Source organism: Ovis aries, chromosome 21 (genome assembly GCF_016772045.2).
Source record: "Ovis aries strain OAR_USU_Benz2616 breed Rambouillet chromosome 21, ARS-UI_Ramb_v3.0, whole genome shotgun sequence".
Taxonomy (NCBI): domain Eukaryota; kingdom Metazoa; phylum Chordata; class Mammalia; order Artiodactyla; family Bovidae; genus Ovis; species Ovis aries.
In genome coordinates, this window is record NC_056074.1 from 19,206,231 (window position 1) to 19,214,917 (window position 8,687).

Genomic DNA, 8,687 nt, shown 5'->3' on the forward strand with positions numbered 1-8,687 from the left:
TTACTATATTTCTCATGTAAATTAAGTAACAAAGATATCTTGTTAATAACAATATTACAGTTTCCATTTATTACTTGGTTAAAAGGCACATCAAATACATTTAAAGGACGTGTTTAGCCTGGTAATGACAAATTAGAAAGATATCTTTCAGGATATAATTAGTAATATGATTTTAATAAGAAAACTGCATATAACATCTTACAAATTTGCACTGAGTAAACCAAAAAGTTTAATTTGCATATGTTCTGTAAACAAACTCTAACTCTGAACTCATATTTGCATACTGTTTGCAAAAGAAACAATTTGGACAGATTCAAAACCAAAATCTATTTAAAATCCAAACATTCATAGTTCCCATTCTTTATGAGAGGCAAATTCCTTTCAAAGTAACAAAGCTAAACAGGGCTTAAGATTCTGCACATTTGCAATAGCTCACTCTAAGTTTGTACATGAAAATTCTTAACTGCAAATCAGAAGAAAAAAACATGGTAGAAACCGCATAGGGTCTTTGTGCTGTGCTTTGTCAGTCAGTAGTGTCCGACTCTTTGCAACCCCAAGGACTCTCTAGCCCGCCAGGCTCCTCTGTCCATGGGATTCTCCAGGCAAGAATACTGGAGTGGGTTGCCGAACCCTCCTCAGGGGAGAAAAATATGGAAGGCTTCGAATGACAGGCTGAGGAGTTAAAGTTGAGAATTTTGCCCAAAGTCATCCCTAGGCTCATTTTTTAAAAAGCAACAGAACAACATAACCAAGGAGGAATTGGGAATAAGTTGCTTTAGACTCAGTTGGAGATGCCCAGTTCTTGTCAAATGTTTGATCTGTTTTTGAACATACATTTCCATGGTCCTGAAAGTGATGATGAGTTTTGGACAAGCATGTCTGTAATACTGCCAAACTTAAATTCCTCCAGTGCAAGATGCCTTAGAGAAGTGTCATGCACAGAGCAAGCTTTCAAAACCTTCTTCAGAAATGTGCATTGTAATTCTGAAAAGAATTCTACTTCCAGTTTTATAAAAATAAAAGTCTACCCAAACAAAATTATATGTGGATGTCAATTATCTAACAAAAGTTGTTAGGTCAATCAACTAATATAAATAATGAACGGCCAATTTCTTTAGTAAAGTGAAGATAGAATTTGGACACTTCTGCGGAGAAGGCAATGGCACCCCACTCCAGTACTCTCACATGGAAAATCCCGGGAAGGCTGCAGTCCGTAGGGTCGCTGAAGGTCGGACACGACTGAGTAACTTCACTTTCACTTTTCACTTTCATGCGTTGGAGAAGGAAATGGCAACCCACTCCAGTGTTCTTGCCTGGAGAATCCCAGGGACGGGGGAGCCTGGTGGGCTGCCTTCTATGGGGTCGCACAGAGTCGGACATGACTGAAGCGACTTAGCAGCTGCAGCCCCATATATCACATGCTCTCCACAACTGACTGAATAAATTGCAGCTGTACACATTTCATCAAACATAGGAACTTTGATAAAAGATGGATTGATTCAGTGGTTCGACCCAACTGTATATTTCTTACTGATTGAAGAATAAAGTCAATGATGTGAAACCACTGAAAATCTGAAAAAAAACTGAAGCTTTTGAAATATAATTTAGGGTGTCTGTGGTTTATTTATAAAACAGATGCTTTTCCTGTGTCTGATGTAATTCTAAATTATGTTTATAAATATAAATAAAACCTTCTAGTGTGTTACCCACTCAGTAGTGTTTGACTCTTTGCGACCCCATGGACTATAGCCCACCAGGCTCTTCTGTCCATGGGATTTTCCAGGCAAGAATATTGGAGCGGGTATCTTTTCCTTTCTCCAGGGGATCTTCCTGACCCAGGGATCAAACCTGGGTATCCTGCATTTCAGGAGGATTCTTTACCATCTGAACCACCAGAGAAACCCAAAACCCTCTAAGGAAGGTACTGTTATGAACCCCATGATCCCCACTGAACAAGTGAGGAAACTGAGGAACAGAGAGTCGGAGAAATTTGCACAGAGTTGATGGTAAGACAGGTTTCAGATCCACAAATCTGGGTTCCCAAGAACAAGCTCCTATCTAGTAATCTCCTCGTTTTTCAAAGTTTTTTCTCAGTTTCCTTTTTAAAAAGTGTCAAATATGTTACTGTTCACTTATCAAATGAAACTTAAATTGAGTTCTTACTTTATGCCAGGCACTGTTCTGGGTGGCAGAGACACCATGGCAACCTAAACACAGTAAAAAATCACTGCTTTCTTCAAACACATGTTCTAGTTAACCAAGACAGGGACTAAATAAGTAACCTTGCCAGGCAAAAATATGGATTAATCTTGAGGATATTTGCTAAGTGAAATAAGCCTTCAAAGAAGGACAAATATTCCTTGAAACTGAAAGCAGCTATTTTGCCTCTTTCTTGCTTGCCCATTGTAAGAAATGGAAATTGATGTGGTCCATTTTCAGGATGAAGTAGGTGGCCTTGGGTGGAAAATTATTAACAAATGGTTTCCCAGTCAGAGCTAGCTAGTTTTGTCTTGGAAAATTACTGACAAGCTACTGTTGCCTAACAGCTTATATCTGGAGAGTCCCTAAATAACAGGATGTTTGGGGAAGGGATAAATTAAAGTCCTTGTTGAGAAATGTGGGCTTAGCATGGGAAGGAAGAAGAAAGAGACTTTGGTAATGTCCAGGAAGATTATAACCCCATTATACTCAGCCAGTGAGGAACCAGGGAGGGATCTTCATACCAGGTAAAAGAGTGCTGCTATGACTGTCCCAGGTGTGCCTGACCACCAGACACCAATCGTGCAAGACTGTCATTAAAAATCTCACTTACTCAGTGCTTCATGCCTCCAAGTCCATCCCTTGGTTTTGGGCTGGTGAGTGTGTTTCTCATATGATTGCTGTTCCCTTCTAAACTTAAAAGAACCTAATTATACGAATGTGGTCATTAAGCAATTGAAACTAACTCTTGAAATATGCTCTCCTGAACGCACACCAGGCTTTGTCTAACCTCTTGATTCTTTTCCTAGAGAAAAAGACTAGCTCTCTATCTCCAAAACCCCCTCAAAGCAATCCTGTAGGCAAATCAATCAAGAAGATAAACATCTGGAGAGAGAGCCAGGCAATCTGCGCACAATGAAGAAGCAGAATCCAACCTCCCGCCTCAGGGATTCATTGATATTCTTCGCCCTCCATTTTTCCCTTTAAAAACTGCCAAGGCTGAGCAGAATCTTTTGAGTTGACCTTTGTACATGAGTCTACCATCTTGCCAGATTGCCAGCTTTTCTGATTAATGCATCTGTCTTTTCTACTGACACTTGCTTCTTGAATTATTGGTATATGAGCACCAAGCAGCTGAAGCTGGGTTTGGTTACAATACCACCTAGATGAGATATATTAAATAGTCAAATATACAGAAGCAGAGAATAGAATGGTAGCTTTGAAAGACTGGGCAAGGGGAAAATGGGGAGTAGCTTTAAACAGGTTTAAAATTTCAGAAATGCATGATGATTAAGCTCTAGAGTTCAGTTTTAGTACAGTGAGCCTAGAGTTAATAATACTGTCTTGTACACTTAAAAATGAAAGGGAGTGAATCTCACGTGAAGTGTTTTTAACACACACACAATGTCAAGACAAAGAAAAAGTAAGTTGATAAATAAGCTATATAATTTCACAGCATGAGCTTCATGAAGGACAAAAACCAGGATCGTGTATTATGGGGGTATGCTATGCTATGCTAAGTCGCTTCAGTCGTGTCCGACTCTGTGCGATCCCATAGACGGCAGCCCACTAGGCTCCTCTGTCTCTGGGATTCTCCAGGCAAAAATACTGGAGTGGGGTGCCATTGCTTTCTCCAATGAATGAAAGTGAAAAGTGAAAGTGAAGTCACTCAGTCGTGCCGGACTCTTAACTGGCCAGGAAAAGTCTCTCTGAAGAGGTGACAATTTAGTTAAGACCTAAGAAATTGCTTTTGAAATATAATACTATAGCTTCAGTATTTTGCTAAATCAGGTTTCAGCTATATTTATCATGTTTTTCTAGAGCAAATGGGTAACTCAGAAGATATGCTAATTCAGAACTGTTTTTTAAAAATTGAAGTGAATTATACTTTATTCAAGAACATACTTCAAAATCCTTAACTCTAAATATAAAATATGTAACATATCCATCAACTAATCTCATCAAGGATATGTTAAAAATAACATAATTCTAGATGCATGTAATTGAAGTAATTAAAATGCAAAATAAAAATGAAGACGCGATTCTGAAGTTATGTTAATGTTCACGTATTTATACATTGGTTTCTGAAATCTACATATTTTGTTGCTTCCTCTTCTTCTATCAATACCTTTTTCAAAAGAAACTTTGGTAGTACTTTTCAAACAACTTGCAAAATGCTTTACCTAACCAGTGAACATTAAAATTATACTGGGAAAAAAGTAAAGAGAATGATTTTCTTTCTCAATGAAGACTTGATTTCTCTGCATTTGAAAAGATTTTGCAATTGTATTGTTGCAATTTAAGAAAGATGCAGTTGAGATTGGAAGAATGAGTAGAAGGTTAACAGATGAGCAGAGGATAAATCTGATTTTATATATATATATATATATATATATATATATATATATAAAGGAGAAAAAAGGTGGACTAAATACTTGGACTTTTTAGCAAGATCAAGTGCAAATCCAAGGGATTGTTAGAGCTGACTGAAAGAATGAATACTATTAACTATTCTATGTTAACTAGTAACTATTTCTATGTTACTTTCAAATTTATAGAATAATTTCATGACCTATATCAATCTATCCTTATAATAGCAGTAGATTAATATGCTTTGCCAGTTTCATAGGTAAGACAATTATATCTCAGGAGAAGTGAATTTAATTGGGAAAGACAATATGGTTAGAGATGGGGCATGGGTTTGAATGCAATACTTGTATTTTAATTTCAAAATTCCATCAGTTACATCATTAGCAATTAAAAAGGCATGGACACTTCTTAATCTAAGAGCTTGTTTCTGTAGTGTCTATTTTTGCTATTAAATTTTGTATAGGGAAATAAAAGCTATCTGAGTTTTTTATGATTAATTTAGTTTTATGACTGTAAGTTAGTACACACCAGAGAATTCTTGCAGCTTCGCAAGATGCCCAAATAACTAACAAGACTGACATCTATCTTTTTCACTTATGTTCTATATTTATCGATGTTCATGCTTACATCTACTCTATAGGTTATTTTAAATCAAAATCACTTACTATAAAGTATCTTCGGTATTAAACAATTTTTAAAGGGACAAATTCTAAAAAGAGAAGTTACTTCAGATAAATAGAGGATAATAGTTACAAACACTGGAAAAACCAAAAGGCCACAGCAACAATTCAGGGACTGACAGTTGCAGGAAGCTGCTGCAACCACTAGGGACAGAGGCACAAAGGGAGAGGATTATATTACCCTGTGCCGGAAGCAGAAGCTGAGGCTGCCCTGCGAGCTGGAGCCATGATGGCTGGTCACCCAAGGAGCTGTCTGAAGTATGGAGCCATGGAGGAGAAACACCCATTGCCAGAGACGCTGGTAAAGAGTAAAGAGAAAAAGAGAGACACACTCTACCTTCCCCCTTCTGTCTATCCTCCAGTCTCTCCCTGGTATTCCCTAAATAGCCAAAGCTTCCCTGGTGGCTCAGATGGTAAAGCGTCTGCCTACAACGCAGGAGACCCAGGTTCAATCCCTGGGTTGGGAAGATATCTCGAAGAAGGAAATGGCAACCCACTCCAGTACTCTTGCCTGGAAAATCCCATGGATGGAGGAACCTGGTAGGCTACAGTCCATGGGGTCGCAAAGAGTCGGACACAACTGAGTGACTTCACTTTCTTTCTTTCTTTCATTTAGCAAGGGAGATGGAGAAACATGATGGGCAGAACTGAGCTCTCTGCTTTTAAAAGAAGAAGGAGAAGGAGGATGAGGAGAAAATAAAGAAGGTGAGGAAGGCAACACCTAAATAAAGAGATAAACTGAGGCAAGCTTGAGTTTATTGAATCAAATTGAATTGATTCAGGAATAGCAGAAGAATTGCAATTCAGGAAATATGAGCCTATAGCAGGCTACAGGCCTGGAGAATTTCGGGTGGGCAAGGAGTGCAAAGAAGGTAAAATATTAGGTTGGTGCAAACATAATTGCAGTTTGGGACTGTGAATTTTAAATCATTATAACTAGGCTCAAACACATCTTTATTAATCAAAATAAGAACTATTACAATCAACACTTTTTTGCCAAGGAGAAATGTTTGTATATTCTTGTAGCGTAAAAACCCAAGCATTGGGATTCAATGAGTTCTTGGAAAGCATTTCTGTGTCATGCTGGTTGTGGGAGCATCTCTGCAAAAATTGCCGGGATGCTTGAAGAAGTGGTAGCTGTGTGGTGAGAGGTCAGATAAATATGACAGATGAGGCAAAACGTTGTAGCCAAAACTGTTCCACTTTTGAAGCATTGGTTGTGTGAAGTGTGATCGGTCGTTGTCATGGAGAAGAATTGGGCCCTTTCTGTTGAGCATTGCTGGCTTCAGACATTGCAGTTTTCAATGTGTCTCATCAATTTGCTGGTCGTACTTCTCAGATGTAATATTCTCCCTGGGATTCAGAAAGCCATAGTGGATCAGACTGGCAGCAGACCACCAGAAAGAGACCATGACATTTTTATGGTGCAAGTTTGGCTCTATTAAGTGCTTTGGAGCTTCTTCTTTTTCCAACTACTGAGCTGGTCCCACTGGTTGTGATATAAAATTCACACTTTTTTGTGCACCACAATTAACTGGTTCATTGTTGTTGCACAGAAAGAGCAGAAGACACTTCAAAATGAAGATTTTGTTTGTTTTTTTCAGTCAGTTCATGAAGCACTCACTTATGGAGCTTTTTGCCTTTATAATTTGATTCAAATGCCAAATGACTGTAGAATGGTTGACATTAAGTTCTGTTGTGAGTTGTCTCCACTGCTTTATGATCCATTTGGAACTCAAATAAGAAAATCACTCAAAAGCGCTTCTTGTCTAATAAAATTTCCATAGTCTAAAATAAATATAAATACATAGCAAGCAATGTCATTAGCAAAAAAACATAAAATGAGAAATGTGCATAAAAATGGTGTATAACATAACCACATTTTTTAATTTAAGAATACATTCCAATATCAAACAGCAAAGTTCAAAAATGCAAAATCACAATTACTTTTTCACTGACATAATTCTGACTTATTTGAAAAGACCCTGATGCTGGGAAAGATTGAAGGCAGAAAAAGGGGAGGACAGAGGATGAGATGGTTGGATGGCATCACTAACTCAATGGACATGAGTCTGAGTAAACTCTGGGAGTTGGTGATGGACAGGGAAGCTTGGCACGCTACAGTCCATGGGGTTGCAAAAAGTCAGACATGACTGAGCAACTGAACTGAACTAAATACATTCAGTGTTAAAGGAGTAAGTTCATTTGTTCAGGATAGGCAGAGACTCTTGGCAGATATTCCTGGGTGAGGTGATAAATTTTGGTCTCCTCTGAATCAGCTATTTGAATGTCAGGTCCATGAATCAAGGCAAATTGGAAGTGGTCAAACAGGAGATGGCAAAAGTGAACATCGACATTCTAGGAATCAGTGATTGGAATGGGTGAATTTAACTCAGATGACCATTATATCTACTACTGCGGGCAGGAATCCCTGAGAAGAAATGGAGTAGCCATCATGGTCAACAAAAGAGTCTGAAATGCAGAATGATCTGTGTTGTCTCCAAGGCAAACCATTCAATATCACGACAATCCAAGCCTATTGCCCCAAGCAGTAACGCTGAAGAAGCTGAAGTTGAATGGTTCCATGAAGACCTACAAGACCTTTTATAACTAACACCCCAAAAAGATGTCCTTTTCATTATAGGGGACTGGAATGCAAAAGTAGGAAGTCAAGAAACACCTGGAGTAACCAGCAAATTTGGCCTTGGGGTACGGAATGAAGCAGGGTAAAGGCTAATAGAGTTTTGCGAAGAGAACGCACCAGTCATAGCAAACACTCTCTTCCAACAACACAAGAAAAGACTCTACATGTGGACATCGCCAGATGGTTAACACCAAAATCAGATTGATTATACTGTTTGCAGCCAAAGATGGAGAGCTCTATATAGTTAGCCAAAAGAAGACCGGGAGCTGACTGTGGCTCAAATCATGAACTCCTTATTGCCAAATTCAGACTGAAATTGATGAAAGTAGGGAAAACCACTAGACCATTCAGGTATGACCTAAATCAAATCCCTTAGGATTATACAGTGGAAGTTAGAAATAGATTTAAGGGCCTAGATCTGATAGATAGAGTGCCTGATGAACTACAGACAGAGATACGTGACATTGTATAGGAGATAGGGATCACGACCATCCCCATAGAAAAGAAATGCAAAAGAGCAAAATGGCTCTCTGAGGAGGCCTTACAAATAGCTGTGAAAAGAAGAGAAGCAAAAAGCAAAGGAAAAGAGGAAAGATATAATCATCTGAATGCAGAGTTTTAAAGAATAGCAAGAAGAGATAAGAAAGCCTTCCTCAGTGATCAATGCAAAGAAATAGAGGAAAACAATAGAATGGTAAAGACTACAGATCTCTTCAAGAAAATTAGAGATACCAAGGGAACATTTCATGCAAAAATAGGCTCAGTAAAGGACAGAAATGGTATGGACCTAACAG

At 38.4% G+C, this 8,687-nt stretch overlaps 1 non-coding gene across 1 annotated transcript; it reads left to right on the top strand.

The window, feature by feature from the left end:
* The first annotated feature begins 5,644 nt into the window (after window positions 1–5,644).
* Window positions 5,645–5,716, top strand: TRNAC-ACA (transfer RNA cysteine (anticodon ACA)). The gene has a single exon. It is a non-coding gene; the product is annotated as a tRNA-Cys (tRNA).
* Window positions 5,717–8,687: the final 2,971 nt, after the last annotated feature.